The 14,193-nt window shown below is 45.5% G+C and overlaps 1 protein-coding gene across 2 annotated transcripts in view; it reads right to left on the bottom strand.

Moving 5' to 3' along the window:
* The window catches only part of LOC128821387 (Golgi phosphoprotein 3-like), a 174,452-nt gene that overhangs the window by 37,263 nt on the left and 122,996 nt on the right, over positions 1-14,193 (bottom strand). The gene's annotated exons all lie outside the window — the stretch shown is intronic.

Below are 14,193 nucleotides of genomic sequence, written 5' to 3' on the forward strand. Positions count from 1 at the left end.
TAATCAACTAACATGGCCAGGTCCTTTACTTTCTCCCCAAAACAAAGTATACTACTGTGCTAAACTGCTCTCTGATAACAGTCCATTTTACTGCTTCAAGTCAATTTATTCAGAATAGTGCAGATAGACAATTATGAGTCAAGGAGTCAGCTAGAAATGTAATTAGGATAATTGAAAACTGTAGATGAGTCGAGGGGCCAGCCGGGAATATAATTAGGATAGTAAAAGACTGCATATTTCAGTTAAGAAGCTAAGTTAGTAATATAGCTAACAAGAATCACGTACCTTAGTTAAAGAATAACAAATATATTAAGAAAGAGAAACTAGGAGTGACAGGAATAGATGGAACTATTGTGAAGGAGCAGAAACTATAGAAATACCTTACCTCAAGAATAATCAAACAGTTAAGAGAGGCTTGGACTGTGACCAGCAGGTCAAAAGGTCCTGCCAACTAGCTATAGGTAAAGAGTTCATGATAAGGAAGATGCATTTCTTCCTCCCATATGACCACTCCCTTATTTCAAAATCCCACCCACCCAATTAAGGGAGTACAATTGCGCAGCCATAATGGATATTCAGCTGATTATAATACAAAGTGGGCAGGTAATGATTATGTATTATGCGTCCTTAGAAACCATGTGAATATGCAAAACCTTTTCTGTATAAATAGAGAGCAGGAGTCTGCAACTCCTTGCGCATGTCTTTGGAAACGATTCCACATGCGTCCAGCACTGTAATAAATACCCTTCTTTTCAACTTTAATTAGTTGAAGAGTCGTCTGTCCATGCTTCAATTAGGCCGTGTGAAATTGAGAAATCAATTAAAAAGTGAAAAGGCAGGAAAAATGCTTTTCTTCTTCTGTATGTTGATGAATAAAATAGGTTCAAGACAGCATCTATCGGTTTTACAGCTCTGAAGAACATTTTAACCAGCAACACTAAGTTCCATTCACTAACAGTTAAAATACACATATTAGGCAAAATATGTATGTACCAATATGTTGCATTGCAAGCTGATCTGTAGTTAGCATTAATCCAATTATGGATAAGAAGTCCAGCCCAGCTCCATGAACTAGCCTCTGGGCTGACTGACGGAGTCTTCAGCCAGTGGCAGCTCTCCTGACATGTAGGCATTTGATTGGTTCAGAGTCTGGGGGCACACAGACATAGGCCAATGGCTGCATAGCACCGGGAGTTTTGAATTGTCTATAAAAGAGTGTTGGATTCCATAAACGAGGCTGTTTGTCTGAGGAAACATGAGTGGTCTGTCTTATGTTAAGTTTCAGACACAGGAACACCAACGTGTCACCAATAAACCTCTTAATATGCAGTCATAAATGAAACGTCACTTCAGTTTGTTATTAAATAACTTTGAAAATTATTTTTCCCTCAAGAGAGCACAGGAGAGAGAGAAAAAAAATAATTTACAGTAGCATAATAAATTTTAAGAATGTGAGTAACTGCTTGTTTACCAGTATAAGTAGTTGTATAAACCATGCACAAATACCCTTTTTTTTTCTGGTTAGAAAAACAAGAATGCCAAACTAAAGCATACAGATTTAACTAGTAACCTAAGTCACAGAATCACAGAATGGGTAAGGTTGGAAAGGACCTCAGTGGGTTCATCTCATCCAAACTCCCTGCTCAAGCAGGATCATCCCAGAGCATATGGCACAGGATTGTGTCCAGATGGTTCTTGAATATCTCCAGTGATGGAGACTCCACACCTTCTCTGGTCTCTGTTCCAGTCCTCAGTCACCCACACAGGAAAGACGTTCTTCCTCATATTCAGGTGAATCCGCTTCTGCCTGTTGCCTCTTGTCCTACTGGTTGCTACCACTGAGAAGAGCCTGGCTGCATCCTCTGACACCCTCCCTTCAGATAATGATAGACATTGATAAGGTCACCTCTCAGTTGTCTTGAGGCTGAATAGGCCCAATTCTCTCAGTCCATCCTTTTAAGAGAGTTGCTTCAATCCCCTCATCATCTTTCTCACCCTCTACTGGACCTGCTCCAGGAACTCCATCTCTCTGTTGCACTGAGGAGCCCAGAACCGGACACAGCACTCCAGATGCGCCTCACCAGGGCTGAGTAGAGGGGCAGGGTCACCTCCCTCAACCTGCTGACAATGCTCTTCCTAATGCACCCCAGGATACCATTGGCCTTCTTGGCCACAAGGGCACATTCCTGGCTCATGGACAGCTTGTTGTCCACCAGGACTCCCAGGTCCTTCTCTGCAGCTCTGCTTTTCAGCAGGTCACCCCCAGCCTGTACTGGTGCATGGAGTTATTCTTCTCCAGATGCATGACCCTGCACTTGCCTTTGTTGAATTTCAGATGGTTCCTCTCTGCCCATTTCTCCAACCTGTCAAGGTCCTTCTGAAGGGCAGCACAGCACTCTGGAGTATTGGCCACTCCTCCCAGCTTTGTGTCATCAGCAAACTTGCTGAGGAGACATCTGCCTCTTTGTCCAAGTCATTGGTGGATAAGTTAAACAATACTGGGTCGAGTATAGAACCTTGGGGGATATCACTAGTGACAGTCCTTCAACTAGACTCTGTGCCACTGATCATGGCCCTCTGGGATCTGTCGTTCAGACACTTCTCAACACACCTCACCGTCCACTCATCCAGTCCACACTTCCTGAGTCTGCCTATGAGTATGTTGTGAGAGACAGTGTTGAAAGCTTTGCTGAAGTCCAGGTAGCCAATATCCACTGCTCTCCCATCATCCATCCAGGTAATTGTTTCATCATAGAAGGCAATCAGGCTGTTGAAGTATGATTTACCATTAGTGAATCCATGCTGACTACTCCTGATCACCTTCTTGTTGTCCATGTGGATATGTGGATAGAGATGGCCTCTGAATGAGATGCTCCATCAGCTTTCTGGAGATTGAGGTGAGGCTGACTGGCCGGTAGTTCCCTGGGTCCTCCTTCTTGACCTTTTTGAAGACTGGAATGACATTTGCTTTCTTCCAGTCTTCAGGCACGTTTCCTGATCTCCATGGCCTTTCAAAGATGATTGAGAGTGGCCTAGCAATGATGTCTGACAGCTCTCTCAGTACTTATGGGTGCATCCCATCAGGGACTTGTGGATGTCAGGTTTGCCTAGGTGTTCTCTAACCCAATCCACCTTGACCAAGGGAAAGTTTTCTTTCCAGCATTCCTTAAGCCTGGTCTTCTGAGTCAGAGATCCCTGAGGGTTGATCTTGTCAGTGAAGAACAATGTAAAGAAGGCATTCAGTAACTCTGTCTTCTCTGCGTCCTCTGTCACTAGGGTCCCCCTCCATTTAGGAATGGCCTCACATTATCCTTTGTTTTCTGTGGAAACCCAGGGCACCGGGAATATTTCTCTCTCTGCTCTGGGGTGTCCTGACCCCCAGGGGAGCACTGACTTTGACCCTCATTCATGGAGAAAACTTCCAAAGCCTCAAGGTAAACGAGAAACCACAAAAGTGTGAAATAGATTGTAGAGATTGTAGAGAGTAGTGTAGTATGTCACATGGGTGAGAAATTTAGGTTTTAGGATTTTTCGTATGTTATAGATGGGTTCAAGATGGAGGATATAGGGTGTTGTCTTGAGTTCCCTTCTTCTTTCTTCTTCTTCCTCTTTCTTCTTGGGTTTAGGTGGTATCTTGTAATTGGGTAGAAAAATCCACCTTGCGGGTCTTTAGGGGTCAGTTATTGGGTTAGAAAGGAAAATAATTTATGTGTCACTTCTTAATTGGGTAGTTTAGTTTTTGATTAGACTTAAAAGGCCTTGTTAACAAGAGATTGTTAGCCATTTTTTGTGCTGTTTTTCCTGCACACAGAGTCTGGTGCAGAGTATGCTGAAGTTTTGATAAGATAACAATAAACAGAAGCTGAAGACCAAAAAAGTTCAATGCGTCTCTTGTTCCTGACACAGAACTGCTCTAGGAGGGTCTCCCCTACCAGGGGAGCCCCCAGGGAGTTGCCCAACTCGGGGCCCGCAAACTCACAGTTTTCCTTTTGTTATTGAAAAAGCCCTTCTTGTTGTCCTTGACATCCATGGTAAGATTTAATTCCAGATGGTCCTTGGTCTTCCTTGTCTCATTTTTACCTTCTCTGACAACCTTTCCATATTCATTCCAAACGGTCTGACCCTGTTTCCACCTCCTGTGTACTTCTTGCTTATGCTTGAGTTCTTTATTCATACATGAAGGTCTCTTGCCCCCTTTGCCCAATTCTTTGCTCATTGGGATGCGCTGTTCTTGACCCTGGAGGAAGTGATTCTTGAATATCAACCAATTCTCTTGGACCCCTCTTCTCTGCAGGGCCTGTTCCCATGGGATTCTTCCAAGAAGATCCCTGAAGAGGCTCAGGTTAGCTCTCCTGAAGTCCTTGGTTGTAATGTTACTTACTACTCTGCTTCCTCTTCTGATACTGAACTCCACAATCTCATGGTCACTAGAGCCAAGGCTTCCCCCAGCCTTCACATCTCAAATAAGGCCCTTCTCTGTTTGTTAGTTTAAGGTCAAGCAGCACACCTTTCCTTGTGGGATTCGCTACTACCTGTGACAGGAAGTTGCCATTAATGCTTTCCAGGAACCTCCTGGACTCTTTGTGCTTCACTATGTTGCTTCTCCAGCAGATGTCAGGGTAGTTCAAATCCCCCACAAGAACCAGGACCTGTGACTGTGAGGCTGCTTCAAGCTGCCAGTAGAAGGCCTCATCCACTTCTTCCTCCTGCTCAGGCAGCCTGTAGCACACACCCACAAGTGTCACCCTTACTAGTCTGCCCTTTTATCCTAACCCATAAGCTCTTGCCCCACTCGTTATCCACCCCAAGACAGAGCTCAATACATTCCAAGTGTTGTCTCACATAGAGGAAAACTCCACCACCACACCTTCCTGATCTGTCTTTCCTAAACAGCATGTAGCCCTTCATGACAACATTCCAGTCGTGAGCTATCCCACCACGTCTCTGTAATCGCAATGAGATCAAAGCCCTGTGACTGCACATAGATCTCTAGTTCCTCCTGCTTTTTCCCCATCCTGTGTGCATTAGTGTACAGGCACTTTACAGAGGTATTTGAGTGTGTTAATATCCTAGTGGGGGTGCAAAGGGATGGCCCATAGTCCTGTCTTGTGGTTATGCCTTTGGCTGCTTGTGCTTGAATGGGGTATTCCCTCTTAAACTTCCTTTTGCTACTTGAGTGGTTGCTAAAGTTCTCCCCTTCCCACACCTTATCTCTGTTGAGCCTGCCCTGTCCCCATACCATTAAAATCTAGTTTAAAGCTCTCTTAAGGAGCCCTTCTAACTCCTGAGCTAATATCCTTTTTCCCCTTTGAGATAGGTGGACCGTGTTTGTTGCCAGCAGGCTTGGTCCTGTATAAACTGACTCACGACCAAAATCCCCAAAATTCTGCTGGTAACACCAGTCCTGAAGCCAGGTATTCATTTGCAAGGTCTTCCTGTTTCTTGCCCCATCATTCCCTGCAACTGGCAGGACAGAAGAGAACGCAATTTGTGCTCCAGATCCCTTGACCAGTTGTCAAAAGATCCTGAGGTCCCCCTTGACTCTCTACAGTCTTCTTGTTGGGACTTCATTGGTACTCACCTGGAAAACCAGTAGCAGGTAATAGTCAGTGGGCCTTACCAGGCTGGGAAGTTTATTGGTGACATCCTGTATTGGTTTGGCATGACCTGGTTTTTGGCAGGAGGGGGCCAAAAAAGATGGCTCCTGTGGGAAGCTGCTAGAAGCTTCCCACCATGTCTCGTAGAGCCAATCCCTGATGGCTCTAAGATGGACATGCTGCTGGCCAAAACTGGGCCAATGAGAGAGGTTGGTAACACTTCTGTGATGACATATTTAAGAAGAAAATCAAAACAAAGTCACAGAGTTTTTGCTCCTAGTCAGAGAAGAGGAGTAGGTGAGAGCATGTGAGGGAAAACAACATGGCAATATCAAGGTCAGTGGAGAAGGGAGGGGAGGAGGTACTCCAGGTGCCAGAGCCGAGATCCCTCTGCAGGCTGTGGTGATGACCATGGTGAAACAGGTTGTCCCCCTGCAGCCCTTGGAAGTCCATGGGGAATGCAGAGACCCACTCACAGCCCATGGGGGAGGTGCCCACGCCGGAGCCAGTGGATGTCTGGAGGATGCTGTGATCTAGTGGGAGACCTGGTGGAGAGAGGGGGCTGGTGCTTCCAGGCTGGAGCAACCTTTCCTTGGAGGACTGCACCTCGTGGAAAGAGAGACCCATGTCATGGCAGTTTTGGGAGGACTGTCTGCCCGTGGGGGGAGTTCACGTTGCAGCAGTTGCAGTATGGCTGCTGCTCATGAGAGTGGACCCACGCCAGAGAAGTTCACAAAGAACTGTCTCCCGTGGGAGGGACCCCACAGCCTCACAGGGGAAGGACTCCTCTCCCAGAGCAGTAGAAGGAAATCTCGGTGATGCACTGACCAAATCCCCACGTCCTGTCTCCCTGTGCTGTCAGTGGGAAGGAGGGAGGGGCTGGGGGGGAAAAAGGTGTTTTAAGGGCTTATTTTACTTCTCATTATCCTCCTCTGATTCTGTTAGTAATAAAATTCACTTTGCAATTTAAGTTGAGCCTGCTTTGCCCTTGAAATATTTCTCTTGGTCCTTATCTCACTCATTAAGTGTTCATTTTTTTTTCCCTCCTCTACCCAGCTGTGGCAGGGGAGGGTGAGCAAGCAACTCTTGTGGGTGCCTGGCATTGGGCCAGTGTCAAACCATGACACATTCCTTACCTGGGACCCAGGGAGGCAGCATACTTCCCTATGGGTTGGGTCTGGTTGGCATATCAGACCCTCCTTTCTTGCCCTGCCCTACGTAACCCTTCCAACCTCGATGAACCTTCATCCATTTCCTCATATTCCTGGTCCTCAGATTCCAGGGCCTCATGCCTATTGTATAAGGGCACCTGGGAAGGTGAGGTAGATTGGGAGTGGATTTGCTTGCCACCCTGAGCAGAAACCTGTTTCCACTCCCCTCCCTCTCTAAGGTGTCCTCCTTCTGCCTGGTCATGAGAAGGTAGGGGATGCATTGCTTCTTGCGAAGTCGATAGTAGATCCAATTGTCTAAGGCATGGTAGAGTGCAGCTCCACCAGTCAATCTCCTCAGAGTCCCTAATACTTCTTAGGTTTTCTACTTCATCTCTCAGTTCCACCACTAGGCTGAGCAGATCATTGTCGTGACATAATCTAGTCTAGCCCAAGTCAATATGTTTGAATAAAAGTAAAACAAAACCAAAATTCTATCTTTCTTTAGGAAAAGAAGAATTACTACTGTTTCACAGCTATTTATGAAAATAATTATTTAATCTAGCAATTTAAATGGTTTTACAAGGTAGGACTTTATAAGCATCACGTAAAAAGATAACAGGCAATTGATGGAACAATGAACACATCAAAACTGTTCCACATATACAAGGGAAGCAGCAAGTGAAAAATCTTCATTTTGGTAAAGCTTCACACTAGTCAGAAAGGTGCCCTGGAAAAGCTTGAAGTGTCGTATTGAAATGCATCTTGAGTTCAGTTTTGTTCTGTAGTTCTAATAATCCTTACTACAAACAATAGAGGAGCACAATACATTTTCAGGTCGACACTGAAATGAGTTGCAATTTCAAGACAGCTTAAATACTGACAAGATGATTCCAAACTGGAGATGTCATGGTTTGACACTGGCCAAACGTCAGGCACCCACCAAAGCTGCTCACTCACCCTCCCCTGCCACAGCTGGGCAGAGGAGAGAAAAATTTAATAAAGGCTTCATGAGTTGAGATAAGGACTGGAAGAAAACACTCCAAGGGCAAAATAGGCTCGGCTTAGAGGTACAAAGTGAATTTATTACTAACAAAGTCAGAAGAGGATAATGAGAAAATAAGTCCTCAAAAAAAAACTTTTCCTCCCCCAGCCCCTCCCTCCTTCCCACCGACAGCACAGGGTGTGGGGGTTTTGGTCAGTTTGTCACCTGAGATCTTCTTCCACTGCTCAGGGAGACGAGTCCTTCCCCTGCTACTCTGTGGGGTCCCTCCCATGGGAAACAGTTCTCCGTGAATTTCTCCAGCGTGGTTCTAATCTCATGAGCAGCAGTCCTCCCAAAACTACTGCAACATGAGTACCTCCTACGGGCAGTCATCCCAAAACTGCTGTGGTGTGGGTCATTCTTCCATAGGGTGCAGTACTCCAAGGACAGGCTACTCCTGCCTGGAAGCACCGGCCTCCTCTCTCCACCGGGTCTCCCATTAGATCACAGCCTCCTCCAGGCATCCACCGGCTCCAGCATGGGCACCTCCTCCATGAGCTGCAGGTGGATCTCTGCATTCCCCGTGGACTTCCAAGGGCTGCAGGGGGACAACCTGTTTCATCATGGTCATCATCATGGCCTGCAGAGGAATCTTGGCTCTGGCATCTGGAGCACCTCCTCCCCTTCCTTCTCCACTGATCTTGGTGTCACCATGTTTTTTTCCCTTACATGTTCTCACCTACTCCTCTTCTCTGGCTAGAAAAAATTGTGCCCACTTTGATTTTCTTCTTAAATATGTCATCACAGAAGTGTTCCCATCATCTCTAATTGGCCCAGGCTTGGCCAGCAGCATGTCCATCTTTAGAGCCATCAGGGATTGGCTCTACCAGACATGGTGGAAGCTTCTAGCAGCTTCTCACAGAAGCCACCTCCATGCCCCTCCCCACTACCAAAAACCAGGCTGTGCAAAACCAACACAGATATGTGCAAAGTCAATTAAATGAAATGAAAAAGAAACACAAATAGTATAGTCAGTATGAGAAAACAGATGACAAATATAAAAGATGTAATAAATGATTATATAGTTCAGAATGACAGAAAAAAACATCTAGTAATTCTAGCAGTTGACTACGACCCAAATGAATCATCAAAAGCCAAGTCTTTCAACAAAGTAAGATTTTCAGTCAAAGCTGTATTAACAGGAAATTGCTGGAGAGATCTTCATGAATACTTAACACATCATAGCTAGAATACTATGTTAAATTTAGATGGTGTCTATAAAGCACAGAAAATAAGATTTAAATAAAAATCAGCAAGAATGAACCAGTCCTCAATGCCAGGCTAAAAATAATGATGTTTAGATCTAAAAAGAAGCATGTAAGATTGTCATGGTTTCATCCCAGCTGGCAAGCAAGCCCTTGCAGCTACTCACACACTCCCCCACCAGCAGGATTGGATACAGAATTGGAAGGGTGAAAACCAGAAAACTCATGGGTTGAGATAAAGACAGTTTATTATGTAAAGCAAAAGCCATGCACACAAGCAAAGCAAAACAAGGAATCCATTCACTGTTTTCCATGAGCAGGCAGGTGTTCAGCCATCTCCAGGACAGCAGGGCCCCATCACGCATAATCATTACTCAGGAAGACAAATACCATAATTCCAAATGTCCCTCCCTTACTCCTTCTTCTCTCTTTATATACTGAGCACGATGTCATATGGTCTGGAATATCCCTTTGGTCAGTTTGGGTCACCTGTCCCGACTGTCTCTCCTCCCAACCTCCCATGCACCCTCAACTTCCTTGCCAGCATGGCAGTACAAAAAGCATAAAAGGCCTTGACTCTGTGTAAGCCCTGCTCAGCAATAATTAAAACATCTCTATATTATCAACACTGTGTTCAGTACAAATCAAAAACACAGCCCCATACCAGCCACTGGGAAGAAAATGAACTCTACCCCAATCAAAACCAACACAAAGATATTTTTACAAAGAGGGTATCAAACAGAAGTTTAGGTTGCCTACTTTGGGAGAAATAAAAGATACCAGCTTATTCTGGATATACAGAAGATGCAGGATGTATTGTCAAAAACTTCAGCAGGCAAATGAAATATTCAGGGAGGTTGTTGAATTGCATTCAGTGGAGAATTTTAAGACTAAACATCTGCCAGGGAGGAACCAGAGAAACATCATTTTCTGTTACTGCATCAAGATTAAATGGTTCCTTGAGATACTGGTCTGATCTACACTTTTTGAAGCTGGAGATCACTCCAGCCATAAATATCAGATATTTAGTTTCAAGAACATAGCAATGTTTTAATCCAGGCAGTCCCTTTTTAAAACTAAACACACAATGATGCATATTTATCTTTGATTTACAAGCTTGCACCAACCTTTATTAACTCCATATAATGATATTGCATATCTTCCAGATTTATATCAAGACTGATTTTTTTGGAGTTTCTCTAATTATACAAGAGCATACTTTGAGTTTTTAAGCTGCTAAACTGTGGTTATTAATAGCCACCCTTCAATAATTAGCCTAAAACCACCCAACATATTTATCTTAACTTCTTTTTTAAAATTATGTTCCATCAGTATTTTAATTTCTTTGATGTGATTCATATGAGTTGTTTCACAGTAGCCTTGGTTACACTGGATCACTCCAGTTTACTGCAGTTGGTAACCTACTACTCATCATCTCACTTTAACAGGTAAGGTGTGAAGTCATCTTTTTGACCTGCTTTATTAAAATCAAGCAAACAAACACAAACATAAACCTCACTAGAGATGTATCCCAAACATAAAAGCATTTTTTAAAGTAAGATTAAAAAAAAAAAGTTTAGAAAACAGCTTTTCTTGCTTATTTGGGGTTATGGTTTTTTTTTACCACTGTAAAGAAGATTACTAAGCTCTTTTTAATATAATCCACCATGACAGTATGAGCCTAAACATACAGGCATTTAGAGGAAAGACCTATAAGGAGTTTAGACTCTCCTATTCAACTCAGGGTTCTCTAAGCTCTTGGGAAGCCACAATACACAGTGATTTTGTTTCTAAATTTACTGTTCTCTGCAACCAGGCATACAGCACTGTTTCTTCTCACATCTCTGCTACATTGCATATTCACTGCACAGATTCTTCTAATTACCCTTATGTCCTAGGTACAGGGATAAGGGGCAGAGTTTTAGCGCTGTTTATTCCACACCACCAACTTCATTGGAGGGGGAGCAGTTTTTGGCAAGGAACCAGAACTTTTTTCTTGCCCCGGTTGTGGAAGGTAGTGGTTTTGTCCCCTTTAAAAAACATGAGCAGAAATGGAGGGGTCGTCTTTCTTTTGTCAGGCTCACTCAGGAGAGGGAGATGCCCTGCAAGACCCCAGCCACCACTTGACATCCCCGCCACCAGGGAGAACCCTGCTGGGTGATGTGGAGTGAGCAGCTCAGCAGCATAACTCTTTTTGGACAAAATAGGTTTTCAGGTTTTGCTTTGCCCCTGTTTTCCATTGTTTTCTGGCTAGGGGAGGGCATTAAACCATGGAAACTCATTTGCCACATTGTTCCTTTATTCTCTTGAGCCACTGGTCCAGTGCGAGAGCCCCCCACCATTTTGCCATTGTTCCCAGAGGGCCACATGGTGCAGAGTGTGGGAATAGCCACCATCTTGTCTTTTTCTGGGGAAACTACATGGAGCCAGCAGCTTGGGAACAATCACCATCTTGGTTTTGTCTTAGTGGGCCAGGTGACATCTTTCAGTGGTGAATACCCTTTTTTTGTGGGTAAACCAATCTTTTGTACAACTGGTATGTTCATTACAATTTCTTCAGTAAATTGTGACTCCAACTTATAATCTCTCCTAGTCTTTTTCCTCCACTATTGAAAGGGGGTGGTTTGAGTGGGCTTAATTTTCCCGCTGAGTTTTAAAACCAGCACACCCTACTCTCAAACAAAAGTATTTTTGTTCACACTTTCACTGTATTTCCCTTGCCCTTCTTTTCCCAGCACATGCATATAGACAACAGGGGAAGCCCATCCACCTCTCTCCTATGCTCAAGAATCTGCTCTTTCTTAAAGAGAGATGTATTGACAGATGCTTCCTGGTTAACTCCAGAGTCCTAACAGCACAAGAATTGTTAGAAGCACTGCAACCTTGGAATTCCAGAGGCCCGACTTCAGCCTGTTTAGGACACTGGTTGACAGAGTTCCTTGAGAGGTGATGCTGAAGAGCAAAGGTGTCCAGGAAGGTTGGACATTCTTCAAGAAGAAAATCTCAAAGACACGGGAAAGGGCTGTCCCCATGTGCCAAACAGACGAGTTGGCAGGGAAGAAGAATGGCCTAGTGTCATGGTTTGGAATGGGAGGAAATTCAGGGAAGTGATGCAAAGCTTTTTGTGTAACTGACAGTCTGTTGAACCACTGAGAAGCTGGACATGCCTCTGTGAAACACACATGTTAAAGATAAAAAAAAAACGGGAACTCTTTCTTTCTGGTCAGTGAGGAGGTGGCGGGCCCCGGCCCCCCCATCTAGGCCAGGCCAGGCCAGGCGGTCCTACCGCGGGCCGGGCCCCTTACCCCCTCCCCGGGCTGCCCGCCGGCCCCCCCCCCATCGGCTCCCCAGTCTGGCCGGGCCGGGCCCCAGCAGCTGCCAGGCAGGAAGGCGGGGGAGGCTGCAGAGCCCTGGCCGGAGCAGGGCTGGCCGCGACTGTGAACATCTTGCCGTCAGGCTCCCTCCTCCCAGCACGGCTGAGATCAGAGACCCCTGCAGCCCATGCAGAGAGCCAAAGACCAACCATGAGGCCGATCCTGACACAGCCCAGCTGCAGCTCCCTGCCACAAGTTCCCGGCAGGTCAGGTAGGCCTCAGGCAGGATGTTAACCCTTTCAGTGCTTCAATCCTCCCAGAAGTGAGAGAAAGGAACGAGATGCAAGCATGTAAAGGAACAGCATGAACACATCGAGGTCAGCGAGGAAGAAGTTAAGTCCCAGATGGGAGGGAGGAGGAGATGTCTTGTTTTAGAACTGAAATCCTCTCGTAAGCTATGGAGAAAGGACTCCTTTTCCTTATAACTCATGAAACTATGGGGAGATGAAAGTGTTCAAATTGATATTGAGCAAAAGCCTCCATGCTAAGATAAGCAGATGTTGAAATAGCTGTGATCCCATGAGAAGTTTGAACAGAGGAAGAGAGAAGAGTAGTCCTGTGCTTCCAGGAGAAGAAGATGTCTGTTCCCAGGGATGAAGATGATTTTAGAACTAGATAACGAGAACTGTAATATAGGATTTAAAATAAATTCGTGCTCAGGACTAAAATCCCGGGATCAGGAAACCCGCAGAACCAATCAGACCCCGAACTAAAAGCCAAAGGGAAAGCCACAATCAGAAAGGGGGTAAAAGCGGGCCCAGAGCTCTCGGGAACCCGGAGCAGAATCTCCGAGGCCGCGGTTAATTTTCTTCACTCGTAAAAATCTACGTGCACGCAGAGTCCACGTGGGAAAAAGGACCGTAAGTATTGCATGGTTGGGTGGGGTGTGATCGGATGTATGTGTGAGACGTGACATCGTCACGGGGCGAGAGCAGACCCCAAAATCGCAGTTCCACTCTTCTGCGAGGAAAGTGGTCAGTTGCGGGGGAAGCGATTGAAACCGGGTGAACTCACATCACATAATAAAGCCTGCAACTCAAAGGGGGGTTCAGGGGTTCGATCACGGGAGGATCGGAGGAGGAAGGAGCGTTCTTGGATACTCGAGGATTGGAAAACCCCTTCGACCAGGGACTTGGGAGTCCGGAAAAAGATATAAGAGAGCTCATTTTTATCAGCCAAAACCCCACAGATCGGTTCGCTGTGCGGCTAGTAGGCTGATAAGACTCAGTCAAGCCACACGCGCTGTGATGACGGGCTGGTTTTGGAGTAGTTTTCGGGAATCAACACAGAGGTACAGTAAGGAAATTCTAAAAATGGGTCAAAAGAAAAGTAAGATCCAGGGAAAAACCCCAGAGAAATCAGGGAGGTCAAACAAGGGAAAGAGGGATGGGGTGCCCGAAATCCCGAGGGAAAGCCCCCTGGGATGGATGTTGGAACATTGGGAGGAGTGTCCTGCAAGGCAGGGGAAATTAAAGGAGAAAATGATATATTATTGTGTAGAAGTATGGGGGGGGGGGGCTGGAAATCAGGAGGTGTATGTTTTGGCCCATGCACAGCACTTTTGACACTAGAATGTGCCAAGCCCTATTTGACTATCTATACGGGGAAAACGGGCCGGACAGTGAGGAAATGGAATATGCCAGGTTATGGGAATACGCCAGTACAAGACTATTCCCGGTTAAGACCTCTGGCAACAAGGTAAGTCCTAGCAATGCATGGGAACCCCTAGAGAATCTTCCACCACCATATCAGGTCCCTCCTCAGGCACAAGCCCCCATACCCGCTTCAGCAGCCCCCCCATCGCAACCCACACAGGCATCGGCA

This window comes from Vidua macroura, chromosome W (assembly GCF_024509145.1).
Source record: "Vidua macroura isolate BioBank_ID:100142 chromosome W, ASM2450914v1, whole genome shotgun sequence".
Lineage (NCBI taxonomy): Eukaryota > Metazoa > Chordata > Aves > Passeriformes > Viduidae > Vidua > Vidua macroura.